Here is an 11,231-nt window from a genome sequence, read left to right on the forward strand (position 1 = left end):
CAAGGCCTCAAGTTCCGTAATCGAATAATTCTTTTCTGATTTAGAGAGAACACGACTTCCAAATGCAATAGTTTTCTGTACTACAACGCCGTTTTCTTCTATCTCTTGAAATAAGTGTGCACCTAGGCCTTTGTATGATGAGTCCGTCGCCAAACAAAAATCTTTTGATAAATCCGGATGTGAAAGAAGTGGAGCTGCAACTTCAGCTTCACGAAGTTGTTCGAGCTCCCTCATCCCAACACCAATTAGAATTCTTTCCAGATAGTTCACATAAACGAGGTGTGGCCAAATTGTCCAATCTAACAAAGCGTCTAAGAAAATTACAGACACCAAGGAAACTACGAACCTCACGTTTTGTAGTAGGAACAGCATAATTACGAATAGCGTCTAGTTTCTCTGGATCAGGAAGAATACCTTCTGTAGAAATAATATGACCAAGAAATTTCACCTGAGAACGACCAAATTCAGATTTTTCTAAGTTCAGTGTAATGCCAACTCTTGCAAAAATACGTAATAATGAATCCAAAATTTTGTTATGCTCACTCCAAGAACGTTTAGCAATAAGAATATCGTCAACATATGAAGTAATATTGTCACGAAGATAAACAGGTAAAATTTCGTTTAAACTACGAATGAATGCTGCTGAAGATACAGTAAGTCCAAACGGTAATTTCCGAAATTGATAACAGTTACCAAGGCTAAAAAGGCAGTGTATTTTCTACAATCCGGGTGGAGTCCTACTTGCCAAAACTTGCGCGCATATCAATGGTGGATAAGACTTTAATTCCATGGAAATGTTGAAGAAGTTCATCTAAATTTTGTGGACGGTCAGTTTCAGGAATGACGATATTATTTATCTGCCTGGAATCCAGAACCAAACGAATTGACCCATCCTTTTTAAGAACGACGTGTAATGGGCTGGTATAAGGACTAACTGCTGGCTCAATAATGCCTTGATCTAACATGTATTGAAGTTCAGTCTTAACCTTGTCTCTGTAAGCCAAAGGAATAGCGTACGTTTTCCCCCGAAATGGTGTGTGTTCTTTTACTTTAAATAAATATTGTAAGCCTTGTATAGTTCCTGTGTGATGACTAAATACTGTAGCATGTGAAGTCAAAATTTGGTGCAGTTCTTCTCTTGCAACGTCATCTGGCACTTCAGCTTTCTTAACCTTTTCATTAATTAATTCTTCGCTATCAATTATATCATCCATCCCGTCTCTGTATCTATTGTCATTGTCATGAATGAACACATTGTCGTCATAATACTCAGCGAAAACATCAGAAGTAAGAAACCTTAAACATTTTGTGTCTGATTCAGATTTTGTTAAACACTCGAAAAATTTCAAACATTTCGGCATTCCGGCAACAGTCAAGTTCACACTCCCTTCCTTAAGGTTTAAAATTGCCTTATGTGTGTCAAGAAACTCCATACCTAATATAATTTGTGTACTGAGTAATGGAACAATAATAAAATTAGCAGAAAATTCGTATCCTTGACAAATGAAATTTAAGTTGGTCTGTTGTTTGACTTCCACACTTTTTAGAGAAATAGCTCCTCGAATTGTAGTTTTAGAAACAGGTAACACAGGACAAGCAATAGTTCTTACACATATACGAAAAACTGATTCACTAATAACATTCAATGGGCTCCCAGAATCTAAAACCGCAGTGAACTTATTCTTACCCACACATACCTCAATAACAGGATGTAAAATGCGTCTACATTATTTTCCTTTTCGTCTAGCAAAATGTCCCTCATGTCTTCCAGGCGTACGTAGTGTAAAGTCGTAGTGTCATTACTTTCTCAACCGTCTATATTGCTGCCAGAAGCCGAAGCTACAAGTCATTGTCGATTGTTTGCATCACGTCTTTGATTATTCGCGTCATTTCGCGGATCAATTTCTACGATTTGCACTTGTCTCTCGGAATTTCTGTCACGTGGAGGATGCCAATTAGGTCCCCCCTGTCTGTTAGATGTAAATTCTTGGTTGTGTCTGTTATAAAAATTTCTATTTTCCTGTCTATCTGCATGACTGCTTCTTGTGTAATTTCGACTGTCACTTCTGAAATTACTGTTAGATCTACTACCCTGGTTATTTCTGTAGTAAGAATTTCTATTATAGTATGAATAATTTCTGTCTTGATGATACCGGTTACTGTTTCCGTATGATTGATCATTCCCGTAGGAATTTCCGTTATTATAATTGTCTGTGTAATTTCTGTTAGAACGTCTGTTATTGTCATAAGGCTGGTATCTATCGTCCTGTCTGTTTCGTCTGTCATTCTCAAAATTACCCATATAACGTCCGTTCCGATCATTATGCCTTCTCTCTGAAAATCTATTGTGATTACCGTTACTGAAAAAATTACAAGAAGTCCCGTCGTCATTGTCATACTCAAGTTCTTGTAGCAAAGTCTTAAAAGTCTCAATGTCGTCTTTACATCTTCCGGCTAAAGCAATTTGTCTTATGGATTGTGGCAGCTTAGTTAAACAAATGCGAATTAATTCAGTCAGGCGATAAGGGCTGGAAAGGAACTGATTCTTTCGAATGATGTCTTCAAAGTATTCTGCTGGCGTGCGGAACTCAGACTGTTTAAAATTACGCTGCATAATAAGACTGTGTTTGACTCTGTCTTGCGTGTTTTCGGACCAATATGCCGATAGAAATGCATGATAAAAATCATTTAGATTATTACAATCTCTAATAAGTGCACGCATCCGCGTCGCCGGTTCGCTTTCTAAATATCCACACATAAATTCCAGTTTGTGACTTAGTGGCCAATTTGGTGGAAGTGCGTACATAAATTGATCTAAACATGAACACTGATGTATGTCGTTCTTAGAATTGCGAAAGATCTTAAATTTCCGAACAGTTAAGAAGTGTTTATAGTCAAAGTTTTCTCCTCGTGGCGACTAAGACCTACCGCGTCTGTCCCAGTCCCAATGTCGATTATTGTCAAGTTCGTGCGCCTGGCGCTCTCTTGTTGCATCTCGTAAATGAAACAAATTATTTTCCTCAAACCCCTCTGCTATCTGTGATTCTAAATTTCTTCTGCTGTCTTTTCCTACGATTTCGCCTTCAATTTGTTTGACTTGCTTTCGTAATGCCTCAAATTCCCTTTTGACGCGTTCATTAAATTTTCCCTGATTTTCAACATGCTTATTTATGTTCTGGTACTCTTCGGTTTCTGCAAATGGCAATGGAGCTGTATCATCTGAATCTCTGTCCCCATTTAAACTAAGACTTGTCAATTTATCTGAAATCTCCTCAACTCTTTCCGATAAGTCACCTATTTTTGCTTTCTGTTTATTTACGTCTTCCGTAAGTGTCGCGACTCGGGATTCAGTATTGACACATTTAGTAGTTAACTGTTCATACTGTTGTGTTAGGTTATTTATTCTGTCATTTGGTACGGATTCCTCGATTCTCTCAAATATTTCTTCCTTATCGTGTGCACGTTGTAAATTTAACTCTGAAAATTTTTGTGCTATCACGCGATCTCTTTCTTCCTGTTCTCTATCCTGTACGTTTTGTCTAATTTCTATTGCAATTAATCTATTATTGTGAGAATTCAAAATCGGTTGTACTTCTTCTCTAATTTCTTTCTTTAATTCATCTTTCATGTTTTTGAAACATGTCCCTATTCGTGAGTCTAACCGTGTTTCTATTGTTTCCATCTCTGTTCTAATTGTTCCTATTTGTGATCCCACTGTTTTTAATTCAGATCTTAACTGTGTTTCCATTGTTCCCATATCAGTTTTAATTGTTCCTATTTGTGATCCCACTGTTTTTAATTCAGATCCCAAATTTAATATTGCACTCATCAGCTGCTCCATATTAACTGGTTCGAAATTCTTTTCACCCCTAACATTTCCCGCAAAACGAACTTCTTTCGTCATAGCAGTAAAGCTATCTGTGTTCGATACTATTCCAGAATCTTGTGTCGTTAATCTCGTATTCTGAAAATTTTTTGATTGTGAAAAATTTTGAACTGGTTCCGGACTATTTTCCCGACTTATTAAATTGTTTTCTACTTCATTATTCATCATCCTGTTCTCCTGTGTTGGCGAGTTCGCCATGTCAACAATTTCGTTATTCTGGCTATCCATCATTTTTGCCATTTTCATCGATCGCGTAATCATTTACAAAACATACAAAACTCGTCACTATACGAAAATTACACACAATGAGACTTTATCTCCAACAATACCATTCACACGAAATGTTTCCCGACAAACACGCCTAACGAACAATTAAAACCTTCACAATTGCACAAAATTGTCAGACCTGTATACAAGACATCAAAAATTAAATTCTGCCAATATACCATTAAAAGAATGACAAGACAACTACAAATGTTCAGTTACCAAATCTACACATGCAATATAGACTACAATTACTAAACTACAAGTTACTTCAACAATACTACTGTCTGCTATTTTTACTATCAGAAGAATTCCAAGGGACGATCCGAAGCAGCGGTCGCCACGTGCATGGGGGCTTAATTATATAATATGCAAATAATTTTAATTTTCGTAGCTGTCTGTCCGGTTACGCTGTCTCGTAACCGGTTGGCCCTGACTGGTATTAGTACGCAATCTGACTGCATAGAATAACAACAAAGAATGAAAGAAAACTTCCGTTAACACAATTAATTAATTAAGTCCCCAGCAACTATAAAACCTACGAAACAACAAAACACAAGTGTAACTGTTCTGTGTGTGGAAGTGTGATTCAACGTACACATCTGGCACGGTTCTTCCTCAATAAGACAAGGTATTTTAAGCACCGTTTACACTGAAGTAATTAAAAAAACCAAAAATACTATAATTGCACATAAAAATCAGAATTACACTCTAATACATGAACACAAGCCAGACGCTTTGTTGACTGAACCTGTGACCAAGAGACATTGTTTGTTAGGACATTTGAAATAAAAAAAATTTCTCTACCTTCATATGTATTGACGAAACATACACTCTGATCATTACAACATCCGCAATCGAATAGCATCGGCTGCCTAGCCCATCAGAACAACTGCATACAACATGCTCACAACTAGTCACGGCTACATCAGAACTCCTACTGCCCACTTCTCAATAAGCACTCTCCACGATGACTTCTCGACAAGCACTGCCAGTGGAGGCGGCTGAATAATACTCTTTGGCGTAATCTCTGGCGCTGTGACTTAAAGTAGCCACCTTTCACAGTACTGCTTATAATAATCCGCCAAGCAGTATTAAATCTGTTTAAAATAAAGTTTGTTATTGAAATTCTTAAAAGTCATTTATAGATCTTTTCGCTACCTGTCCTATAGTACCCACCACGTCGGTCAAAAGAGCACCTAGCGACATCTATTATAAATCTGTGCAACTGCTTACAATTAAAAAATAATAACGAAATGGGGCTACGAGTACCAGTCTTCGTGGGGCTTTCTGAATCGGAATATAATATACGTTATTTTTTCGTTATTAACGTATTCGTGAACCCTAATAATACACAATAATCTCTCAGCCAACACTAAAAAACTGGTTTTTGGGAAAATTGTCAACTTCACCTGAAGACGTGCAGCTAATGTACCAAGTGCTGTGAAGCATTTCAGTCCAAACCAAGTACCATCAAAGAAATTCCTTCCATCATCTACATTCCTGCGTGATGAGTCCCGTTGTGTTACATCAGATGGAAGCTCAGGCATTGAAACTCATTCTGATCCTCCAATAAATGCAGAAAATTATGGCTCAGAAACATCACTTCTATTACTTTCTCCAGTTTTGCCAACCGCAGCGAAAATTACCTGTACCAGAAATGCGAGGGGAGGGAAAAATTGAGCTTACCATCTGAATTCACCATTTCATCTTAGTCTTACAAGATAGAATAGGAAACTGTGATTTGAAAACTTCTAAAGAAAAGAGGTCAGACGTTGCAAAAATGTGCTGATTGTTCAACAGAAACCTGCATACTCCCAAAAGGATTCATCTTCATCATCACCTGAAGCTAAGTCGGAGGAAGAAAATGTTTTCTGCAATATCAAATATTACGATCCTAGACCAGTGAAGAAAGGGGAGGGGATCAGCTGTGATAAGAGGTGTGGTTTCACGAAATTTGTGAGGGGGCTACTGGTCGTATTTAATTCGAGGGAGGGAAATGTATGTAAAATCTAAGGGAACAGTCAAAAAGTGTAATCTTCGATATGGTAAATAATTGTATGGCAGTTTACAATAATACACGTGGCCCATTTACAACTGAAACAACCCCACAGATTTTTTAACTTTTCCGTTGTTTCAACAATTTAAATCTTGCTGATCACAATGAAGAAGATAGAGATTTTGAGCCAATGGTCCTTGGTCATAAAAATTTATAGCTATGATCTTTTCACAGTTGCAATTTAAAATGCGTAGTAAATATTTACTACTATTTGGGGATCTAAAAGCAGAAATGATTCAGGAAGCCTCAACTTACCTTAAAGTAGAGCTACGAAAAAAAAATTTTATGTTAGTGTTGTTGTTGTTGTCTTCAGTCCTGAGACTGGTTTGATGCAGTTCTCCTTGCTACTCTATCCTGTGCAAGCTTCTTCATCTCCCAGTACTTACTGCAACCTATATCCTTCTGAATCTGCTTAGTGTATTCATCTCTTGGTCTCGCTCTACGATTTTTACCCTCCACGCTGCCCTCCAATGCTAAACTTGTGATCCCTTGATGCCTCAGAATATGTCCTACCAACCGATCCCTTCTTCTTGTCAAGTTGTGCCACAACTCCTCCCCAATTCTATTCAATACCTCCTCATTAGTTATGTGATCTACCCATCTAATCTTCAGCATTCTTCTGTAGCACCACGTTTCAAAAGCTTCTATTCTCTTCTTGTCCAAACTATTTATCGTCCATGTTTCACTTCCATACATGGCTACACTCCATACAAATACTTTCAGAAACGACTTTCTGACATTTTAATCTATACTCGATTTTAACAAATTTCTCTTCTTCAGAAACGCTTTGTTTGCCATTGCCAGTCTACATGTTACATCCGCTCTACTTCGACCATCATCAGTTATTTTGCTCCCCAAATAATGAGTAATCTGTGCGTGTGCTCTCAAGTGACTAATTTTAGTCCGGTGACTTTGTTGGAGTACTTGATATTATAGTACGATGCACTCACTGCACTATCATTGTTTCACGGGTGTCTTCCTACAAGCCACTTTATATGTGATACATCTTCACATGCACACGTCGTAGTCTTATACGTATGTGCAGGTGTATACAAATGATATTTACGTCCTTACGCCAGCTCAACAGATTTAAGATGACTTCATTTCATTGGACAAGTCTCGTCTCGAAGCGACTGTTAACAGTTCAGTGCGTATATGAATTACACTTCAGTGTGATGATGAAATTCGTCTATTACCATACAGTGTCATGGGATAGCGATATGCACGATCGCAATAGCTGTAGTATCTCGTACACAAGGTATAAGGGGCAATGCATTGGCGGAGGTGTTATTTACACTAAGATGATTCATTTGAAAAGGTTCCGACGTGATTATGGCCGCACGACGGGAATCAGCAGACTCTGAACGCGGAATGGTAGTTGGAGCTAGATTCACGGTACATTTCATATCGGAAATCGTTAGGAAATCCAATCTGCCAAGATTCACAGTGCCGAGAATGTGCCAAGAATACCAAATTTCGGACAACACAGTGGTCTACGGCCTTCACTTAACGACTGAGAAAGGTGGCGCATGCATAAAATTGTCAGTGCAAACAGACTAGCAACACTGCGAGAAATAACCGCAGAAATCAACGTGGGACGTATGACTAATGTATCCGGTTAGGGCAGTGCGGGAAAATATGGCGTTAATGCGTTATGCTATCAAACGACCGACAGGAGTTCCTTTCATAACAGCACAACACTGCCTGCAGCGCCTCTAATGTGCTCATGAGCATATCGCTTGGACCCAAGATGACTTGAAAACCGTGACGTGGTCGGCTGAGTCCCGATTTCACTTGGTGAGAGCTGATGGGAGGTTTCGAGTGTGGTGCAGACTCCATGAAGCCGTGAACCTAAGCTGTCAAAAAGGCAATATGTGAGCTGGTGATGGCTCCATAATGGTGTAGGTTCTGTTTACATGGAATGGTCTAGGTCAAGGCTTAACAACTGGCCGGTTTTGAGCGCGAGTACTCGCGTCTGCTCAGGGACGTGCTCGCGAGCAGCTGCAAGGTCGAGGAGTACGGTGGGAGGGGAGGGAGGGGAAATGCGCGCGCACGTTTGAATAGGGCCGCAGCGTGCCTATTGAATTCGCGCCGACTGTGTAACGTTTAAAGTACTGCGATCAGCTCTTAACAGTCACTTCGCTGGTTAAGAATCATGTGAAGTCGCCGTTGTGTAACCCCAACCATGCTTTCGCAGTTCAACCCCCATTGGGAGGAATTGTATCTGTTTTCTGAAAAAGATGGTGTTGCAAAATGTTTAGTATGTCACAAAACGCTGAATTCTTTTACGAAATTTAATTTGCAGCGACATTATATGTCGTACCACGCGAAAGACTACGGACGTGGAAAATGTGATTGACCAGATCGTGCACAGGAAGTTATTAAACTTAAAAGGAAGCTATCCGAAGAAGATCTGGACGACGAAGAAAAATCAACTGAGGCAGCTCTCAGAGTGGGTTACAAAATTGCTTTGCTTTTAGCAAAATCCCTGCGCCCCTTAACTGATGGCGATTTAATAAAAGAATGTTTGGTAGTTGCAGCGGAACATTTGTGTCCATCTCAAGTTGAACAGTTTCGGATTGTGCCATTATCTAACATGACCATTATGCGTCGCATACAGGACATGGCAGACGACGTCCAGAGCCAGCTTTCAAATATCTGTTAAGATTTTATGGCGTATTCTCTAGCTCTGGACGAAAGTGTTGATATCACTGGAACAGCGAAGCGTGCCATATTTATTAGAGGTGTTAACAGAGATCTTCAGGTGAGGGAGGAGCTCCTCGATGTAGTAGCCATGAAGTACACTACAACCGGTGGTGATATTTTAAGTAGTGTTGAAGAAAGTGTTGAAAATATAGGATTGTCGTGGAATTCTTTAGTTTCAGTGTCTACAGATGGTAGAGGCATACACTAAGCTAATAAAATTACGTTGCACGTGTACATTCTCCTTTATTTGTTTCATTTGTCGCAGTAATAATTCGTGAGTGATATCCCTGCAGGTGGCCACGGATTTACATTGACTGGCGGCAGCTTTTATGTACCCCACGTGACTCTCCCCACTCTCCGCTCTGGTCTGGTAGTGGGGGTAGCGTGCTCGCGCTGCTCCGTGCTCGCGCCTTGCTGCTCACAGCTTGCTCCGCGAGCACGTATGTTGTGAAGCCCTGGTCTAGGTCCTCTGGTCGAACTGAACAGATCGTTGACTGGAAATGGTTATATTCGGCTACTTTTAGACCATTTGCATCCATTCATGGACTTCATGGTTCGAAACGGCGATGGAATTTTTATGGATAACAATGTGCTATATCACCGGGCCACAGCTGTTCGCGATAAGTCTGAGGAACATTCTGGACAAGCTGAGCGAACGATTAGGCCATCCACATAGCGCGACATGAGTCCCATCGAACCTTTATGGGACTTAATCGAGACGTCAGTATGTGCATAAAATCCTGCACCGCCAACACTTTCGCAGTTATGAACGGTTGTAGAGGTTTCTGCAGGGGACTTCCAACGACTTATTGACTCCATGCCACATCGACTTCGCTGCACAACGCCGCAAAACGGTATCCTACACGATATTTTGAGGCATCCCATGTGGTTTTTCACCTCATTGTCTATTCCTACCGTGTGAGGTTTTGAAATGGTTATGACACTGAACTTTTTATGTCATCACAGTAATGTCTGGTGCCTGAGCATAAATGCATATATCCACTCGTATGTCGGTCTGTGCACGTGACAGCTGATACGCAATGGGAGTAAGCTAGCTGAAAATTACAATTACAATAATATCGATATAATTTTTCAGCACTGAACACTCCAAAAAAGGAGCTATTCATTCCACGTGGGTGGTTCAAAAAATAGTGCCTCACGTTTTTCCCCAGAACACGCATTAGTTTTCTAAATAGTCTCCATCACATTCTATAGCCTTACGCCATCGTTTAGGAATAAGTGTCTTCCGTTGATAGAAAATCTTACTGTACTCGTAGCCATGTTTTCACTGTAAGAATTACGCCATCATCATCATCGAAGTGTACCTCACTTACGGACAGAACATATGTTAGTCCTTGCCAGATCTGGATTATAGCTTGGCTGAAGCAATTGATGTCCAATCCAATTTGGTGACGTTTAACCGGGTTCAAAGATTTGCCCTGCTGGAGTACTCGTAAGATTTCTTTTGCATCCACAAGGTACAATTGTTCAAATGGCTCTAAGCACTACGGGACTTAACATCTGAGGTCATCAGTCCCCTAGAACTTAGAACTACTTAAACCTAACTAACCTAAGGACATCACACACATCCATGCCCGAGGCGGGATTCGAACCTGCGACCGTAGCATCAGCCTGGTTCCGGACTGAAGCGCTTATAACCGCCTGTCCATAAGGGCCGGCCTCAAGGTATACATATTGTGATCTCCATCTGGTGGACGAGTGTGTCAGCACTACCAGCAGAGACGCCCAGTTGTGCAGAGGGGTGGCGAACAATTCGAATGGGAGTGTCTGCACGTTTCAATACTGCATGAGCCATAGCTGTGTTTCACCAGCCGGTACGTGGGAGATCGGACAGATTTTCGGGGCCTTGTTGCTATGGTGACAGACGCCTCGGCCAACGACTCACCGTGCTTTTGTTCACTGCCAGGTATCAGCGGGCGTTCTAAAAGCTCCTGTGAATGTCAGCGATGTTTTGGTTTTCCAGAACAAAAAAAAAAAAAAAAACTCTGTGACAGCTCTCTGCTTGGAACGTACTTCCGTTAGGGACGGTATTTTGAACGCTACATATAGCATTGACACCTATCTGAAATTAATGAAACAACTGGGACTGAAGCGAGAATATTCCACAATCTCCCCAAATCCACATTTTTCAGCTGAAATTGGCCGAGATAAAATATGTATTGCGTTACTAATTTATCATTACACGATATTAATGAAACAACAGGGTCAAGCGCTATGTAATATGTAACCGATGGGTTCCGGATAGCTGTACCCCAGGCCTTCAGCGGTCCAACGCGATTAGCGCCGGAGAGCAGA

Source organism: Schistocerca nitens, chromosome 1 (assembly GCF_023898315.1).
Source record: "Schistocerca nitens isolate TAMUIC-IGC-003100 chromosome 1, iqSchNite1.1, whole genome shotgun sequence".
Classification (NCBI taxonomy): Eukaryota; Metazoa; Arthropoda; class Insecta; order Orthoptera; family Acrididae; genus Schistocerca; species Schistocerca nitens.